Genomic DNA, 19,821 nt, shown 5'->3' with positions numbered 1-19,821 from the left:
TTTGCCCAGACTGCCTGACCAGTGGTTTGCCATGTTGCATTCCATTGTGCCTTGGGAATACTTACCTTTATCACACTGTCCATCGCTGTGCTGGGGGACACTTACCTTGAAGAATCCTGACATCTCCAATGCCGTGCCTGTCCTGGGAGCGTGAGTATGCAAGTGTGAGTGTGACCTCCTGCCCCTTCTTTTGAGCTTAGCTATTAGTATAATAAAAGTGCTGCTTTCTGCCAAACTTTGGTGGGTCATTAGTCTTCCCTAAGCTTACTAGCTGGCCCAATTTCGGGTAACATTAATCTACTGAATACTTTTTCCCCTGTCCTTCCGTCCACCAAAATAAACCCCAATATTTACCCAGAAAAATTATTAATACATTTCCCCACTGATTTTCACCTTTTTTTGGTTTGTTTTTGTAATAATAAACACTGACAAATCCCTGGGAAAAATTAAATAAAATAAAACCCCAAAACAATGGGCCCTACATGTACACTAAGCCAACATATTACAGAGGAGCAGGCTCCCTCAATCCCCCAGTGGGTTCTTCTTTCTGCCCAGCTCAGGAGAATGAACACAAACACCCAGTTCACCATGCACATTCATTCTCACTGCATGTCGCTCTCCATGTCTGTCTCTCTCTCTTTGTGTCACTCTCTTCCTGTCACTGGTTCTCCCTGTCTCTCTGGGGTTCAGTTCAGAACAGCATCAGAAAGTTAGGACTCCCCACCCCCATCCCAAAGCAGCTCCCAACCCCTTTGCACTGCAGATCCATTGAGATCCATTTGTTCCCAGAGGTCTCTGGTTACTGGCTGATTGTAGAACTGTCACCACAGGAGCCAGTAGGGTGACCAGGTGTCCCAATTTTATAGGGATAGTCCTGATATTTGGGGCTTTGTCTTATATAGGCACCTATTATCTCCCCCACCTGCGTCTCGATTTTTCACACTTCCTGTCTGGTCACCCTAGGAACCAGCCTGATTTTAAGACTTCCTCCTCAAGCTCAAATTATGGAGCTCAGAGGAGTAGGAGCAGTCTGCTTTAAAAAAAGGCTAAACTTTTCTGCACCTCGAGGTGGTCTAGTCTGGAATCTGGGGGGAAGGTCAACCTGAGTCTCATCTATGTCTAACAAAGAGGATTATCTTTCCAGGGAGTCTAATGCTGGCAGCCAAACTCCATCTTATGCTGCAGTCCTTAAAACTCACAAGCTAAGCAAGGTTGGCCTGAACAGTGCCCCTAGCAGCCATTAATGTTCTCCAGCAAGTCTGAACAGCTAGTCATCCCAGATTTGACTGATGTTCAGCTGCATACTGCAGCCCTACTGGACATAGTGAAGACGGTCCTTTCAGACTAGCACCCAAAAACTTCTCCAAACCTCTAGAGATGGGACCGAACTAACCACCTGGATTTGAACAGCCCTGAGATTCAGACCCCCTGTACACCTGTTTCTTTGAACTCCAGTCCAGGTCTGGATTTTATAGCTTGGGCCCAGCTCTGCTGAAGGCCTTAAGAGAGCAGATTTCCAGCACCTCTTGGATCCATCCAGACAGGGGCAAAAGCAGAAAGTGCAGATCTCTTTGGAAATTAAATAGATTTCCTTTGAGCTCTGAGGGTGAGTTTGAGTTGGTTCTTCTCTGCACCAGCTCTTCCCATCCCTGGGGGCTGCTGGAGAAACAGCAGTTCATAATGCTTGTGAGTCTCAGCCATGGAAATGTCTCAGAGGGACCTGCTGGCTCTTATGGAAACAGGTGTGGCAGCTGGTGGGGTAAGGGTGGGGAAGCTCATCTGCAACGGGGGCTGGGGCTGGATTTCCTCTCGTTTTCTAGTGTTTCCATGGGAACAGCAGCAAGCAGGCAAGCCTGTTGTGAATCTCATTGCCTGCTGCCCAGCTGATTCCCTCCTCCCCCACAGGCAGACTTGGGATCCCACAGCCTTCAGAACACCCCAAAGAGACAGATCCTCTCCCCCTGAGGAGAAGTCACCTGCACACAGCCCAGGGCAGAGCAGTGCAGACAGCCACGAAGGGCATAGCTGCCAGTTTTCTGCAGTTCCATGTGTGATTGTATATGCAAATTTCAATTGACTAATTTGCATATTTGCAAATAATTTCCATGCATTTCCACTTTTGAAATTGTGTAGGTCTAGTGCTGGTGAAGGCCTTTGACCTCATTTGGAGCAGGGGGACCTCCACAACAGCCCTCCTACAAGAACACCATTGATCTCCCACAAAGAGGGAAGGGTCAGTCAAAAAGGACAAAGCAAAAGCACAGGGCAGTGGGTTAGCTCAGAGGTATAATAAGGGGCCCCTGAGCAGAGAAGAATTTGAATTATTCCAGGATCTTTGCACTAATTTAAGAGGGGATCTCCCATAAAGGTTAGTAACAGGGTTTGAACCAAAACGTCTACAGCACAGACTTCTTAAGCTATAGGACTAACCAGTGATAGCAGCGCCCTAGTATCTTCTGCATAGGCCAGCCCTTATATGGGGACACAACACATGCTATGCCAATGGATTACATAACTGATGGTGAGACAACAGCAGAATGTTTTGTATCAGGATTTGTAGGTTCTGTTCCTGGCATGGAGCAGAGTGTTCTGTAGGGTTAGAGACAACATAGCCAAACTCATAATTTTGCCTATTCCTTCTGAAAGGCAGTATAGAAAGAGGGATGAGACTTGCGTCTTTACTCCCAGATCAGCCTGAAGTGATCTTGCACAAACCTTCAGATATCTTATATGTAAAATGGGCCAATGATACATGTGACAGGTTCCCCCCAGGGTGCCACCTGGAACTGGGGTACCACTGAGCCCCCTGACCTACCAGCTTGGGCTCCCTCTCCAGGACCGGCTCCAGGGTTTTTGCCGCCCCAAGCGGCGGGAAAAAAAAAAAGAGCCGCGATCGCAATTGCGATCAGCGGCACTCCAGCGGCAGCTCTACCGTGCCGTTTTCTTCTTCGGCAGGAATTCGGCGGCAGGTGTTTCCCTCTGAGAGGGACCCGCTGCTGAATTGCCACCGAACAGCCCGACGTGCCGCCCCTTCCCCTTGGCCGCCCCAAGCAGGTGCTTGGTGCTTGCTAGGCTAGTGCCTGGAGCCGGCCCTGTCCCTCTCACAATGTACTGCTGTGACAAGCTGCAAAGCTCTCAAACCTGCACTTTCACCAGCGTCCACACAGGTAGGGACACACCCAGCAGCAGTTACACACAGGCTCTCTAACCACCAGCTTCCCAGCCTGGGACCCCAGAGCAGTACCGCCCTGCCCTGGTCAAATCTGGCCAGTATATGGGTTTAATACCCGGTCCGGCTCTCCCTCAATGTGAAGAGAACAATGCACATTTGTGGTAACCAAGCAGAGATTTTCCCCAATCCAGTCAAAGCTCACTGGTTTAGATTAAAACAAAAACAAAGTTATTAACTACAAAAGATTGATTATAAGGGATAGCAAACAGATCAAAGCAGATTACCTAGCAAATGAACAAAAACCACAAACTAAGCTTAATAGACTAGATAGATTGGATATGAATTAGCAGATTCTCACCCTAAGAGATGATACAAGCAGGCTGCAGATTCTTAAGGGACAAGCTGCACTTGCTTTACAGCTTGGAATCCCCAGGTGGTTTCATATACAGGTTAGAAATCCCTTTAGCCTTGGTCCAGCACTTCCCCCAGTTCAGTCTTTGTTTCTCAGGTGTTCCCAGGAGTCTTCTTGTGTGAGGAGTGAAGAACCCCAGATGATGTCACTCCCCACCTTATATAGCTTTTGCATAGGGCGGGAACCCTTTGTTCCAAACCTTGGTTCCCAGGCCAGTCTGTGGAAAAATAATGACTTCCCAAGATAGAGTCCAGCATCATGTGGCCTGGTCACATGTCCTTGTAGAGTCCTAGTCCAAGGAGAGAACCCAGGAGTCCTAATGGCCAATCCCTGCCCTAATCACTAGATGATACTGCCTCTGTTGAGGGCATCACATCCAGGAGACAAGAAGCAGTGGCATCTTTGCCTTAATATCCATTAACACCTGGTAATTGCCTTTCTGATTTAGAGATGGAGGTTGGGTGCTATTCTGGAGTACCAGGTGGGTAGCAGGTGTAGTGAAATGGGTGCAACTTTCTCTAGCATCAGGTGATCAGGTGGGGGAGCTTTTAAGAAGATTTGGCAGCTAGGATGAAGGTGGTCTCTTATTGATGTATCTGTGTGGTCATCTCCTTCCAGACACCCGGTGCCTGGTTCCCCAAGGTTGGCACCTCATGGAATTACTTACACCCGCAGAGAGTGGATGTAAAATACTCTCAGATCAGAATAGTAGTGCTTTACACTGACTTTTCAGTGGTCCATAAGGTGCCAGCCTAGGGAAGAATCAGGGCCTCTGTGCCCACATCCGCAGTATTTATAGCAAAGAGCTTTTTATGTCACTTCATGGCTAGGCAGGTTTTTAGTTTGTAAAGTGGTAAATATTGTGTGAAGCTGTATTTTAAATCAGGGGATCAGAGTTCCCTGCCCTTGTGTTGGTATTTTGTGTCCTGAATCCATAGTTTCTTATTGAAAATATCCTTTATTTTCAGTGCAATGGCACTGCATTGTTCAATAGTACCCAGTTTAAAGGATCCCCCCTTGTCACTGCCCATTGGCTGTATTTGCTCCTCTGAAGCCATTTGCACTGCAGTCGCTGTACCCAATGCATCTGGGCACTCGTGGCTTTTGTCACACAGCCAGTCTCTTGGCTCATGCTGTAGGGCACATGTAGCATATAGGAAATTCTAACTGCTGGAAACACTTTGATTCCTATACTCTGATCCTTCTCTTTCCAATATGGGGACTGTCTCCTCGCTCTCTATTAGCGCTCAAGTTATATTGTTTCAGAGTAGCAGCCGTGTTAGTCTGTATCCGCAAAAAGAAGAACAGGAGGACTTGTGGCACCTTAGAGACTAACAAATTTATTAGAGCATAAGCTTTCGTGGACTACAGCCCACTTCTTCGGATGCATATAGAATGGAACATATATTGAGGAGATATATATATACACACATACAGAGAGCATAAACAGGTGGGAGTTGTCTTACCACCTCTGAGAGGCCAATTAATTAAGAAAAAAAAAACTTTTGAAGTGATAATCAAGCTAGCCCAGTACAGACAGACAGTTAGATAACAAGTGTGAGAATACTTACAAGGGGAGATAGATTCAATGTTTGTAATGGCTTAGCCATTCCCAGTCCTTATTCAAACCGGAGTTGATTGTGTCTAGTTTGCATATCAATTCTAGCTCAGCAGTTTCTCGTTGGAGTCTGTTTTTGAAGTTTTTCTGTTGTAATATAGCCACCCGCAGGTCTGTCACTGAATGACCAGACAGGTTAAAGTGTTCTCCCACTGGTTTTTGAGTATTTTGATTCCTGATGTCAGATTTGTGTCCATTAATTCTTTTGCGTAGAGACTGTCCGGTTTGGCCAATGTACATGGCAGAGGGGCATTGCTGGGGGCCAGACCTGTGACAGACCTGCGGGTGGCTATATTACAACAGAAAAACTTCAAAAACAGACTCCAACGAGAAACTGCTGAGCTAGAATTGATATGCAAACTAGACACAATCAACTCCGGTTTGAATAAGGACTGGGAATGGCTAAGCCATTACAAACATTGAATCTATCTCCCCTTGTAAGTATTCTCACACTTGTTATCTAACTGTCTGTCTGTACTGGGCTAGCTTGATTATCACTTCAAAAGTTTTTTTTTCTCTTAATTAATTGGCCTCTCAGAGGTGGTAAGACAACTCCCACCTGTTTATGCTCTCTGTATGTGTGTATATATATATCTCCTCAATATATGTTCCATTCTATATGCATCCGAAGAAGTGGGCTGTAGTCCACGAAAGCTTATGCTCTAATAAATTTGTTAGTCTCTAAGGTGCCACAAGTCCTCCTGTTCTTCTTTTTGCAAGTTATATTGTATTCATTTCCCTGGCTCCACTGCTGTCTCTGGCTCAGGTTAGAGTTAAGTCAGTTCCCTCTCTGCAGCAGTCCATGCCTCACTTGGCCTTCTGGTACCTTCACAGCTCTCCAGATTCACAGGTGTGAGTCACAGGCACTGGCTGCTTCACATTGCCTTTTGACTGTTAATAAGAAACTTCCCTCACAAGTAATGTGGTTACAGCACCTCCCACACCGGCCCTGTATCTGAGCCAAATACCTCCTCCTCATCCCCTGGCAGTGCCGCTGGGCCCAGCATCCCCTGATGGGAATTAATCAAGGAAGCAGAAAAGACCATGCACCACAGGGGGGCTTAGCCTCCAAAAAGGAGCTGAGCTGCTCTCAGACTGGGAGTCATCTCTTCCTGCCTGAGCTAGTAGGAGACCAGCTGAGCCAGAATTGAATGCAAATTGTCTCCCCTATGGGAGGCTGGTTGGAAGAAGTCTTCACTGGGACTTGCTTCTCTGTTGCTAATCTGGTAGGAACCATACTGAGCTGGAGTCACCTCCTGTGGCTGGGCCAGCAGGAGCCATGGTGAGTCTTTCTCCTAAAGGAAAAAGCTAGCCAGGCAGGTAGAAGAGACAAGCCAGTTGTTGGGAAGGGGATAGAGCCCACCACAGTGCCTGGCCTCCTTCCGTCTGCCCGCATTACTACTGCCACTGTGCACCCGCTGGGAATAAACACTGAGTGCAGAAGACATGTTACATGTGATCAGCACCAGAAGCAGCTGGTTACCTGAGCAACGCAGCTCATCACTTATTCATGGAGCGCCAGACCCAGTCCCCTCTTCCCTGGGTAGAGCCACCTGCCCTTCGAACAGCTCCACTCTCCTGCTCATCAGCTGAATACTTAACAGGAGAACCACTTGCTCACTCCCACCTGCTAGACCCTGCAGCCCAGATCCAGCTCTTCCCACTTTCCCTGTGTTGATTTACCCTTTTCTAACCCCTAGTGTTGAGCTGCTTGGACATTAATCCAAGGACAGAAGATGAATCCATGCCAGGGGGTGGGGGCTGGGTGTGGATCCAGTTATGCTCACATCAGAGCCAGTGTCTGTGAGGTTTAGTGGGCAGTAAGGAGGCAGATTTTGCAAGGGAGAAGGCCTGGCACTGTTATTAATTGTGCAAGCGCTCAGCTCAGCCTGAGTCTGTTTGGACTTCTGGAAACAGCTAGGGACTTATTCCCCTCTCACTTACACCAGTGTGACTCCTCCATGGATTCCATCCAGGTTACTCCCAATTTACACTGGTGGAACTGAGAGGAGAGTCCAGACCCTAATTTACACTAGCAGCTCACAGGGTTACCACGGTCAACCCCATACAACTAACTGGACATCTGTCTAGCTTGTCACTGAACTGAATTGATACCTATCCTTATTAGGGCTGGGAAGAGGTCACTACAAATGCCAGCCCCTAAGTTCAGGAGAAACAAAGGGCTGGAATAGCAGGGGGTCTGGAGTGAGGGGCATCGTCAGGGCTGCATGTGGGGATCTTGTACATCTCCTGTCAGCACTGTGTGTTCGTGCTGGTATCAGTCTCTCGCTTTTGCAAGCACCAAACTCACCCTGGGGGTGGATCTGAAAGGAGCTGGGTTAGCCAGGCTCTAGGTGTTCCATCCTCCTATGTGTGTAAGGAGGGAGTAGTAAGAAGCCAAGGAATCAAGGCCAAAGATGGACCAATCCCCTCTTTCTAACTGGCACCTCTGGGGAGATGACTCCAAATCCCAAGATCTGGTGGTGGGTGCAGGACAAAGAGCTCTTTCCTACCAGAATGTATGTGTCTGTGGCTGGGCCATGACAAGCCTCATTCTGTCCTCTACTCTCCAGTTGTGATTGTGGGTCACTGATCCCTGCCAAGTCTCCCTCTTAGTTCTGCCAGTTTGGAGCTCCCCCTGCTGGACCTTGCACTTACCTCTGTTCCACAGGCAAGAAGAAACTCTTCTAGTTAAAAGAACATGGCCAGGTTTTAAAAAAATCTGTTCTCCTATGACGTGAACAACACTGGAGGTCATTAAGACCCTGATCCCATGATTAGGATCTGCATGGGTGGGCCCCTGGGGATCCCCACAGGTATAGGGTTTTGCTTCTCTGGATCCTCTTACAGGATTAGGGTCTATGGTTGAAAAAAGGCTTAAATATTCTATTTCCTTTCCCCTTTCATGACGTTTGTCCATCCTCTGCATTTGTCTCCTTGTGGACAGTGAAAACAGACTGGTCAGTTTCCCTTTGGTTTCTAGTTAGTTTCAGGCTCTCATGCACTATCCCACACTGCAAAGTTTGGCGGGCAGTTATAGCAGGGCAAGGTTTGTTTGTTTTTTAAATCACTGAGCCCAATTCTCCTTTCACTTATACTGGTGTAAATTGGGGATAAACCTGTTGAAGTCAATGGGGTCACACTGATGTAAGGGGAGAGCCAAGCCCACCATTTCCACTGGATTTTTTTTATTAGTGGGTTAAGGATTTAACGAGACCCTATTTCTTACAAACCCTGCATTTGGAGGTGACTCTGCCCAGACAGTGACCCTCTATAAAGAACAACGATGAGGGACTAACGTGGTTTGGATAAGCTCCTTCACCCTTTGTGACATATTGGGAACATTTGGGATTGCCACTTTTGTCAGGACTGTGAGCTTTGCTAATAACGCACCATCTTCATTTCCCTCTCCTCAAACGCACACATGCACACGTCTCCTGGGAAGGGTTCTGAGTAAAGTAAGCCAATAGGTATTCCCTGTACTAAGTAGCAGATCATTAGAGCTACCACCAGGATTTTGTCAGGACTCTCAGCCAACTTTTCACAAGAGCTCAGTCAGCACCCAATCTGCTGAGCTCCTTTGGAAATCTGGTCCATAGTGTGGGTGTTGAGTGTTTTTAGGAAATCTGTCCTTATGCACCTATATTCCTACCTTACTCCAGGGGCTTATCTCAACCTCCGTGCTGTGGAATTCAGACCATAGATCTGGTTTCTGGTGAGATCTGGGACATTGTGTTTCTAGTCCAGCTAAAAACCCCATAGAACCTCTCCTATGGTACCTTGGGCCTCAGATCCCAGCCAGAGCCTGGCAGAACAGAGGCAGCTACCCTAAAGTCTGAGCTTGAGCTGGAGTTTAGGGAGAAGTTTGGGGCAATTCTAATGGTATCAGAAGCACTCGATCCATCCCTAGTGAGGGGTCCCTTCCTCTGTCTGACTGAATTTTAGGGGCCTTTTCCACCAACTCCTCAGGGAGAATCTCCCCATCAGGGTTGGCTTGTGTCTCCATCTGCACAGCTGGAGGCACAAGAGAGAAGGGAGGTCCCACTCCCCAGAGAGCATAACCGTTCTGTGCTTGAGGGGGACGCAGTGGTGTGTAGGCTGTGTGCTGGCCTTGAGCATGGGGGAGGATTCCATCCTGAGGCTGAGCTAATAGAACAGGCAACTACGGAGGTGGACTAAGGCAGAGTAAGTCTTATGCTCAGCAGCCACCAGAATGTTTCTCAGCACCCTCCTGAGACTGGGTTTGAGCCAGCCCTGTGATTTTGCTCACTCCAAGCAATTTGCACCCCTGATTTACCTCTGGGGAGTGGTGCATTTCTCCTGGGAATCCAGCCATTGCCAATAGCCCAAAGTGCTTGTATTCCCCTACAGAGTAGGAGGGCCATCCTTCTCCTCTGGCTTTAGTTTGGATCAGACTAGCCAGGAGACAGCGGCTGCCAACCCTGAACCAGGAGAGTGCTGCATGGATCTCACAGGAGGTGCCATCAGTCACTCCTTCTTTACAGTCTGCCCTTAAGTCAATCTAGTGCGGGGTAAAGGTGCAGGATGATCTGTTGATTGAAGGCCTCTATTTGTCTCCAGATCAACTACAGTCTGGGTGGAAACTCCCTTGCCCATTACCATCACTGCTACACCTCACCCTCTGTACCTGCCATGAGAGCAGAACTCAGTCCCTCTGGCTTCTCCAATCCATAGCTCACCTACTGAGAGACAGTGGGCAACTTAGTACCAGTGGTGATAGTAGCTGCTGTGACGTGGATGCCCGTCCTCTGGGAACTGGGCTGAGATCCAGCAAAGTCATCTCACACAACCGATGGTCATTCTCAGCGCTGACCCAGTGCATAGTGCTCCACTTAGGAAGGAAAAATCAATTTCACACATACAGAATGGGAAAAGACTGTCTAGGAAGGAGTACGGCAGAAAGGGATCTAGGGGTTATAGTGGACCACAAGCTAAATATGAGTCAACAGTGTGATGCTGTTGCAAAAAAAGCAAACATGATTCTGGGATGCATTAACAGGTGTGTTGTGAGCAAGACACGAGAAGTCATTCTTCCGCTCTACTCTGCTCTGGTTAGGCCTCAGCTGGAGTATTGTGTCCAGTTCTGGGCGCCGCATTTTAAAAAAGATGTGGAGAAATTGGAAAGGGTCCAAAGAAGAGCAACAAGAATGATTAAAGGTCTTGAGAACATGACCTATGAAGGAAGGCTGAAAGAACTGGGTTTGTTTAGTTTGGAAAAGAGAAGACTGAGAGGGGACATGATAGCAGTTTACAGGTATCTAAAAGGGTGTCATGAGGAGGAGGGAGAGAACTTGTTCACCTTAGCCTCTAAGGATAGAACCAGAAACAATGGGTTTAAACTGCAGCAAGGGAGGTCTAGGTTGGACATTAGGAAAAAGTTCCTAACTGTCAGGGTGGTTAAACACTGGAATAAATTGCCTAGGGAGGTTGTGGAATCTCCGTCTCTGGAGATATTTAAGAGTAGGTTAGATAAATGTCTATCAGGGATGGTCTAGACAGTATTTGGTCCTGCCATGCGGGCAGGGGACTGGACTCGATGACCTCTCGAGGTCCCTTCCAGTCCTATAATCTATGATTCTATGATCTATGATTCTATGATAGTCCATTTCCAGTCCCTGGAGCCAGCGAGTCCCCCTTGCTACTGAACATTTTATCACAGAACCAATATATAATTATAAAAACAGAGTTTATAGAATGCTGAGTGGGGTGGATTGAGGCAGGATCCATGAATGCAGGCTCTGGGCTGGGATGGCACCTCTGTGGGCACAAGGTTTGAATCCGCAGGGCAGGGGCAAAGATTTGTGATCCAAACTAGGGAGCAGGAGGAGAGAAGGGTTAGGTAGCCTTTGGTTTTCTGGGGACCCTTTGATAGGAACTGGATCTACTCCTAGTGCTGACCAGTCAGCTGGGTTGTGAAATCTCCTCCCTGAGTGGCGAGGAGAATCTGAGTTTCTAGCATATTTCTGGCATAATGGACTCTGAGATGAAGTTTCCACTCCCCAGCAACCAGCAGTGCTGTGCATCTGCATTACAGGCTAGATTAGGGGCGGGCAAACTTTTTGGCCTGAGGGCCACATCGGATTTCCAAAATTGTATGGAGGGCCGGTTAGGGGAGGCTGTGCCTCCCCAAACAGCCAGGCGTGGCCCAGCCAATGCCCCCATCCACCCCACCCCTGCTTCTCGCCCCCAATGGCCCCCCTGGGACTCCTGCCCTATCCAACCCTCCCTGACCGCCCCCGGAACCCCTGCCCCTGACTGCCCCCTGCCGCCCCATCCAACCCCCCCCCCCCTCCTTCCTGACTGCCCCCCCCGGATCCCTGCCCCCGTGCTCCCCGCCCTCTGACCGCCCCTGCCCTCTATCCAACTCCTCCCCCCCCCCCCCCCCCAGACCGCGCTGCTTGGAGCACTGGTGGCTGGCGGCACTACAGCCTCGCCGCCCAGCAGGGCCGGCTCTGGCTTTTTTGCCACCCCAGGCAAAAAAGCCGCCGGCTGGAGCCCCGGGGGGAGGGCGGCCGGAGCCCTGGGAGGAGGGCAGTGCTCCCCCGGCGGCCGGGGGTAGGGCGCCGGGGGGGAGGGCGGCCAGAGCGCCGGGGGGAGGGCGGCGAGCCCGGCCGTGGCCCCGCTCTCCCCGGGGGCCGGAGCGCCACGCTGCCCCCCTCCAGGTGCCGCCCCAAGCACAAGCTTGGTGGGCTGGTGCCTGGAGCCGGCCCTGCCGCCCGGCTGGAGCCAGCCACGCCACCGCGCAGCACAGAGCACCGGGTCAGGCTGCGGCTCTGCAGCTGCGCTGCTCCAAGAGCTCGCCACCCACCGCCGTAGTTTGCCCACCTCTGGGCTAGATAGTGGCAATGTGGATTGATACTGACCCCTAGGGGCAACAAAGAAGAATTTTACCTGGTTGCTCTGTTGATTGTAATCAGGGCCGGCTCCAGGCACCAGCTTAACAAGCAGGTGCTTGGGGCGGCCAAGGGAGAGGGGCGGCTTCTGCAGCAATTCGGGGGCGGAAGGTCCCTCACTCCCTCTAGGAGCGAAGGACCTGCCACTGAACTGCCACTGCCGATCGTGGCTTTTTTTTTTTTTCCCAATTGCCGCCGCCGATCGCGATCGCGGCTTTTTTTTATTGGCTTGGGGCGGCAGAAATGCTGGAGCCGGCCCTGATTGTAATGGAAACACTATCAATGTAATTTGTAAAGGAAGCTGGAAGTATTTTATGGCCCAGAACTGTTTATTTAAAAATCTACAAAAACAAATAAGAATAGAAATATTTCCCTGATTTATTTTTTTTTAAATATTGCTTGATCTGGATTGAAGCTTTCTGCTGAAACGCTGGAAACCCAAACACACTATAGCCTGGGGACTTGAAAATCCAACTGGCTAGGAGGAAAAAGTGAAACTGACCCCCCTAGATAGCTTAGTGAAGGGCAAAAAGCAATTAAACAGCTGGAGGGAGTGAGCAAAGTTCATGGTTAAAGCTCTTTCCATCTGCATACACTAAAGAGATAATAGAAACACACACAAAGGACATCCTCTAAATATATGATTGTTGATCTTGACCGTGCTCCTGGTGCTGGACTGTAATAGTTAGAACAGGGGATTAGAAGCCAGAATTCCTGGGTTCTATCTGACTCAGTGACTTTGTCACTTCTCCCTTTTCACTCTTTTTAGAGACCTCCATTCAAGGCTCTCAGAACATTTCACACCCATTAATTACATGTCCTTTGGGGAGTGAACAGGGAAGTGAGCATTAGCTCACTGTTACAGCAGGGGAAACTGAGGCAAAGAAAAGAGAAGGATTTTGCCCAAGATCATGTCAGTGGCAAAACCTTCACAGCCCCCTGCTGTAACAAACTACACTCCCTCTGTGACAATGGGGGACCAGACACCACAAGGAGAGAACAGATGGCCTAAACTCCCCAAAATAAGGAGTTAAACCAACTGTCTGCATACTATGTTATTTTGCTGTATGAGTTTCTCAAGTAATATATTTTATAGAAGCTTGTAATGCACTGAATTTAGTAGTCAGGAGATGTATACGGGTAATGGTTATGAATGTATGTGTATCTCTCTCTCTCTCACATATATATATATATATATATATATATATATATATATATATATAGAATGTGTAAAAACTGTAATTGTATCTGTCATGTGACTTCAGCATCACCTCACAAGAGGGCAGTGAAGCAATCAGATAACGAGGGGCTACCTCCCCAACCAGATGAGACTGGCTTCAAGCACCAAGCCACTGGCCAGCCCAGGAAAGCACAATGAATGAGGAACCATCAAAGCAAATAGGAACAGCTTGAAACTGCGGGGCGGGGAAAACCCAGTCTTCAAAAAAATAAGGAAGGGAGGGCGTTTTTCCCACATTTCATATCTATAGTGACTGAAAGGAAAAAAAAATCTGCAGATCCTTTTAAAAAGGAAAGGGTCTGAACTAAAGATCATCCAGAACTTGGGGGACAGTCTCGAGGAAGGAGGCTGTCTGTGAACACTGGATTCCTCTATAGCTAGTGGATACACTGGGGAATAGTTTGAAGGTAATAGGTAACTTTCATTAGAAAGGAACAGGAGTACTTGTGGCACCTTAGAGACTTTGATTGTGTCTAGTTTGAATAACAATTCCAGCTCAGCGGTCTCTCGTTGGAGTCTGTTTTTGAAGTTTTTCTGTTGTAATATAGCCACCCGCAGGTCTGTCATTGAATGACCAGACAGGTTAAAGTGTTCTCCCACTGGTTTTTGAGTATTATGATTCCTGATGTCAGATTTGTGTCCATTAATTCTTTTGCGGAGAGACTGTCCGGTTTGGCCAATGTACATGGCAGAGGGGCATTGCTGGCACATGATGGCATATATCACATTGGTAGATGTGCAGGTGAACGAGCCCCTGATGGTATGGCTGATGTGATTAGGTCCTATGATGATGTCACTTGAATAGATATGTGGACAGAGTTGGCATCGGGCTTTGTTACAAAGATAGGTTCCTGGGTCAGTGTTTTTGTTCAGTGATGTGTGGTTGCTGGTGAGTATTTGCTTTAGGTTGGGGGGTTGTCTGTAAGCGAGGACAGATCTGTCTCCCAAGATCTGTGAGACTAAAGGATCATCTTTCAGGATAGGTTGTAGATCTCTGATGATGCGCTGGAGAGGTTTTAGTTGGGGGCTGAAGGTGACAGCTAGTGGTGTTCTGTTATTTTCTTTGTTGGGCCTGTCTTGTAGGAGGTGACTTCTGGGTACTCGTCTGGCTGCACATCTACCAATGTGATATATGCCATCATGTGCCAGCAATGCCCCTCTGCCATGTACATTGGCCAAACCGGACAGTCTCTCCGCAAAAGAATTAATGGACACAAATCTGACATCAGGAATCATACTACTCAAAAACCAGTGGGAGAACACTTTAATCTGTCTGGCCATTTAATGACAGACCTGCGGGTGGCTATATTACAACAGAAAAACTTCAAAAACAGACTCCAACGAGAGACTGCTGAGCTGGAATTGATATGCAAACTAGACACAATCAACCCAGGATTGAATAAGGACTGGGAATGGCTGAGCCATTACAAACATTGAATCTATCTCCCCTTGTAAGTATTCTCACACTTCTTATCAAACTGTCTGTACTGGGCTATCTTGATTATCACTTCAAAAGTTTTTTTTCTCTTACTTAATTGGCCTCTCAGAGTTGGTAAGACAACTCCCACCTGTTCATGCTCTCTGTATGTGTGTATGTATATCTCCTCAATATTTATTCCACTCTGTATGCATCCGAAGAAGTGGGCTGTAGTCCATGAAAGCTTATGCTCTAATAAATTTGTTAGTCTCTAAGATGCCACAAGTACTCCTGTTCTTTTTGCGGATACAGACTAACACGGCTGCTACTCTGAAACCTTTAATTAGAAAGGGATTTTATATAACATAGAAGTGTAAAGCCTGAGGTTGTGTCTCTATATTTATTTTCTGTGTAACTTGTACAGTCTCACTCACTATTCCACCTTTGAATCTGTGGTTTTTCTATTAAACTTTTGGGGTATTTTTATCCCAGGCCAGTCTCTGGTGTGCAGACTATGTGGAGTGTGGGCACCAAAGCAAGCTGATAACTAGGGGAGCTGGTTTTGTTCCTGCCAGGATGATGAACTAGAGGGGAACAGTCCAAGTGTCTGGTAATAAAGAACTTGGGAAGGATGTGGGAAGACCCAGGACTGTAAGGGATGTTGGTGTCACCCTACAAAGAGTAACTAAGCTGCTGAAAGCCAGCTGAAGACCTTGTTGCTTGTGGGCTGTCTACTGGTTTCAGGGATCTTAACCATAGCTGCAGGGGCAGCAAGTTGTATGGGCCTGTGGTGCCTGGGCTCCATGAATATTCAGGGCCCGGGGGCCCGACTCCACCAATGTTGAAGGCAGGGCTCTCCCCCGCCTGCCGCCCCTGCATGTCTCCCGGCCCCTTCTGCTGCTCCAGGGCGATTTTAAAAAGGCCTGGGGGCCCCCAACCGCTGCTGCCACCATCAGCAGCACAGTGGGACTGCCCACGTTACAGTGCGGCTGCGCTGTGACGTGGGCAGTGTAGTCACGCTTTATTGCTGGGGGAGAGCTCTCCCCTGGCGATTACAAAAATAACCACCCCGAACAAGGAGTGGTAGCTTTATCGCTAGGAGCACAGCTGTCTATACTGCTGTCTATATTGGCGCTTTTCAGCACTAAAACTTTTGTCGCTCAGGGGGGTGTTTTTCCACACCCCTCAGTGACTAAAGTTTTAGTGCTGAAAGTGGCAGTGTAGACACAGCCTAAGGCAGCTTCCTGCCCGCCTGCTCTGCGCCGCTCCGGGAAGCGGCCAGCACATCCCTGCGGCCCTGGGAGGGTGTCTCCATGAGCTGCCCTTACCCTGAATGCCAAGCTGCTGCCAAAGGGGTGTCCAGGTCGCTTTTGGGAGCTGGTGCCACCTGGGGTAAGCGCCGACCCCTTGGCCCCCTTCTGCACCCCAACCCCCTGCCTCATCCCAGAGCTCAACCCCTCCCGCACCCAAACTCCCTCCCAGAGCCCTCACCCTTTCCTGTACCCCAGCCCCCTGCCCCAGCCCAGAGCCCGCACCAATCACGCTAACTCCCTCCCAGAGTCTTAGGCGGGGAGGAGTGGGGGGGATGACTTGGACCCATTCTGGCCACCACCAAAAATTATCCAAACCTGCTGCCTCTGCATAGCTGCACAGCAGAAAGACCCCCCAGAATTACAGGGCAAGTGGTGACAGCTTGAACCCCTTACCGGTCTGAGTTTCCAAAACATCACACCCTTTCAAAGCCTTCGAATCCCAGCAAATCCCAACAGCCAGAACAGAAGGCACCAGCAGGGGGTTCACTGTTCAGTCTCTTGGCTGGAAGAATCCTGCTGCGGCTGCAACCCAAATTGCTGCTGAGACCCTCCGGGAGACTGGGTAGGGTTACCATTCGGCCGGATTCCCCCGGACATGTCCGGCTTTTTGAGCTAAAAATAGCGTCCGGGGGGAATTTGTAAATGTCCGGACTTCCCCCCCCCATGCAGAGCGCGCGGCTAACAGGGCAGCCGGCCGGATGATGCCACTTACATGGAGCTCCGACAGCCAGAGAGAGCCCCTCCTCCTCTCCCCTGCAGCAGAGATCTCTCCCTCCCTCCCTGCATTCGCAGATCGCCTCCGGCAGTCTGGAGCTCCTCCCCCACTGCTGCCCAGCCTGCCGGGACGAACGGCTCAGGCCGTTCCCGAGCAAGTTCAGAGACATTAGGCGAAGGCCAACAACAAGGGGGCCAGGGGGTCGGAGAAGGGGCAGGGAGGTTTTGGATGGGGCAGTCAAGAGACAGGGGGGGTCGGGAGTTCGGGGTGGTGGTGTGTGGATAAGGTTTTGGGCAGTCAGGGTACAGGTAGGGGGTAGGGTCCTGGGGGGCAGTTGGGGGGGTCTTAGGAGGGGGCAATTAGAGGACAAGGAACAGGGAGGCTTAGGTAGGGGGTGGGGTCCTGGAGGTCAGTTAGGAGCAGGGGTTCCAGGAGGGGGCAGTCAGGGGACAAGGAGCGAGGGGAGGAGGGTTGGGAGTTCTGGGGGGGGGGGGCTGTCAGGGGGCAGGAGTGGGGAGAGGGATCGGAGCAGTCAGGGGACGGAGCAGAGGGGTTTAGATGGGTCGGGAGTTCTGGGGGGGGGCTGTCAGGGGGTGGAGAGTGGTTGGATGGGGCGTGGGAGTCCCAGGGGTCTGTCTGGGGGTGGGGGTGTGGATAAGGGTTGGGGCAGTCAGGGTACAGGTAGGGGGTAGGGTCCTAGGGGGCCAGTTAGGATGGGAGGAGGGTCTCAGGAGGGGGCAGTCAGGGGACAAGAGGCAGGGAGGCTTAGGTAGGGGGTGGAGTGCTGGGGGGCAGTTAGGGGCAGGGGTCCCAGGAGGGGGCAGTCAGGGGACAAGGAGCAGGGGGAGGGTTGGGGGTTCTGAGGGGGGGAAGTGGGAGGGGCAGGGGTGGGGCTAGGGCAGGACAGGGGCGGGGCTCCTCCTGTCCTCTTTTTTGCTTGCTGAAATATGGTAACCCTAAGACTGGGTCATGCACATTCTGGTCTGCTCTTGGCTCCCACGCCCACAACTCTCAGCAGGATCTCCTCCCTCCTGGCCAGCCCTTCCCTGGGGCCATGATCCCTGTTGCTTAGCAGGGTTAGCAAGATAGTGCAGAGCGACCAGAGCAGCATTCCACACTCAGAGCCTTCACTGTCTGGTCTTGGGGCCTAGCCCTGTTCACGGGAAATCCCAGCCCCGTACCAGCCAAGATGGGAGATTCCCGTATGGCTGCAGAGGAAACCAATTCCAAGCAAGCACTGATCTTCCTTTCCCGGCCCTCTAAGCCAGAGAGGTCTGGCAGCCCCAGCCCTAAAAGCAGAGAAGTAGCTGAGTTGGGAGAGCATCAGCTTGAAGAACTAAAGGGTACTGGCTCAATCCTAGAGTGTAAGCTCTCTGCGGCAGTCTGTGTTTGTACAGCACCCAGCCCAATGGGTCCCTGATCCCGCCAAGGGTCACTCTGGTAAATCCTAATAACTTGATGTGAAGTTGTGGGGCTTGTCACGGGGTTCATGACTCAACGCGATGGAGCCTCCTTGTGACTCAGCCAGGAATTATCTCAGGAGCAGCCTGATGCCTACCCACTCCTGTGGCTTTTCACCCAGGGTCTCTCTCTTTCTGGAGTCAAGTTAATCCCTCTTGGTGGCTTCACCCTCTGACTACATCACTATAGTTTTCCCCTCTTGAGACGCTATTAAAATCCTACTGGATAAACTGTTTTAGGCGGCCTTTGCTCCACTGCCCAGTCTGTGCTACTTCCCCAGGGGTGGGTAAGGAAACCTGGGCCCATCCTCTACTCCAGGTTCCAGGCCACGGACCCTATGCCTAGTGTCCACACTCTTCCCTGGGCAAATTCCTACCTTTCCATCCTATCTTCTAGCCCACCCTTGGGTTACCAGTGGAGCTTCCTCTGCTCCCTATAACTGTCTCACCACTCTCTCAGGTTTTTGCCAGAGTCTGTATCCCAAGGCAGGATCTCAGGGCTTACTCTCTCTTGTCTGTTGCCAAGTCCCCCATCCCTAAGGAGTGACTGCAGAGTTCCTCCCTGCAGCCCTCTCTTACCACAAACTTCTTCGTCTCTTTATGCCTATCCTAGCTCCTCCCTCAGTTGGGCCTCATCAACCCAGTCACCGGGTTAATTGGCCCTTTTTACCAAGCCAGGTGCTGCCTGGGGTAGACGTCCTATCACAGAGCTGATCCGTTGTATGTAGTGAAGGTAGCACCGGCAGAAGATGCTGGATCTGCAGGCGCAGTGTGAGGTGTGATATGCTGAGTTCACCCATGACCCGGAGAATGGGAGGGTATTTCTGTGGTGGTGGACTCTATGATGTGGATACCTTACCTGAAGCTGGACTGAGACATCCCCCCAGCCTCACTTCACACCTGATGTCACTGTCGGCCTGGACTGACACAAACCAATGACCTCCTGCAGAATGAAAGGCCCCTGAGACAGCCAGTCATACTTGTGTGGCTGATATTGACTAGACTATGTGGGTTTGACTGCCCATCAGTCTCACCTTGTTCTGCAGAATGGGGGTGGGACAAGGGAGTTATATTTGGCACAACAGTCAACTAGAAACAGAGCTGCAGCAGCAGATCAACCACACTGACAGCCAAAGGCAAATGCTGACTGGCTCAACGGATTGGTCATGGAAAGGCTCTGAGGTCACTGGTTAGCAGAGGAGTTTTATCCTCCAGTGGCTATTTGATGGCCCATGTGTGCAATGAGTTCATGGATCTCAGTTTCTGATGAGAAAGTGTCTACGTGGCAAAACCCACTATTAACTTTGCCTCTAACTGGCATAAAAGCCAAGGAGCAGATAGGTCATAGAGATCTAACTCTCCACACACACTCGAAGAGGTCCTACCAGACAGAAGCCAGCAGTCTTCAGGGGCTGTCTATCCAGCCTCTCTCTCCAGTGCTAAAGTCACTAATTAATCAATCCAGGACTGGGGTGGCTGAGGTGCTTTGTAAGACATGGCCGGAAAGCTATGAGTTTGCTTCCCATCAGGGCCACCCAGAGGATTCAGGGGGCCTGGGGC

The sequence above is a fragment of the Chrysemys picta genome, chromosome 3, assembly GCF_011386835.1.
Source record: "Chrysemys picta bellii isolate R12L10 chromosome 3, ASM1138683v2, whole genome shotgun sequence".
In the NCBI taxonomy this organism is placed as follows: domain Eukaryota; kingdom Metazoa; phylum Chordata; order Testudines; family Emydidae; genus Chrysemys; species Chrysemys picta.
The sequence above is the reverse complement of the archived record's forward strand: the minus strand, read 5'-3'. Positions refer to the sequence as shown.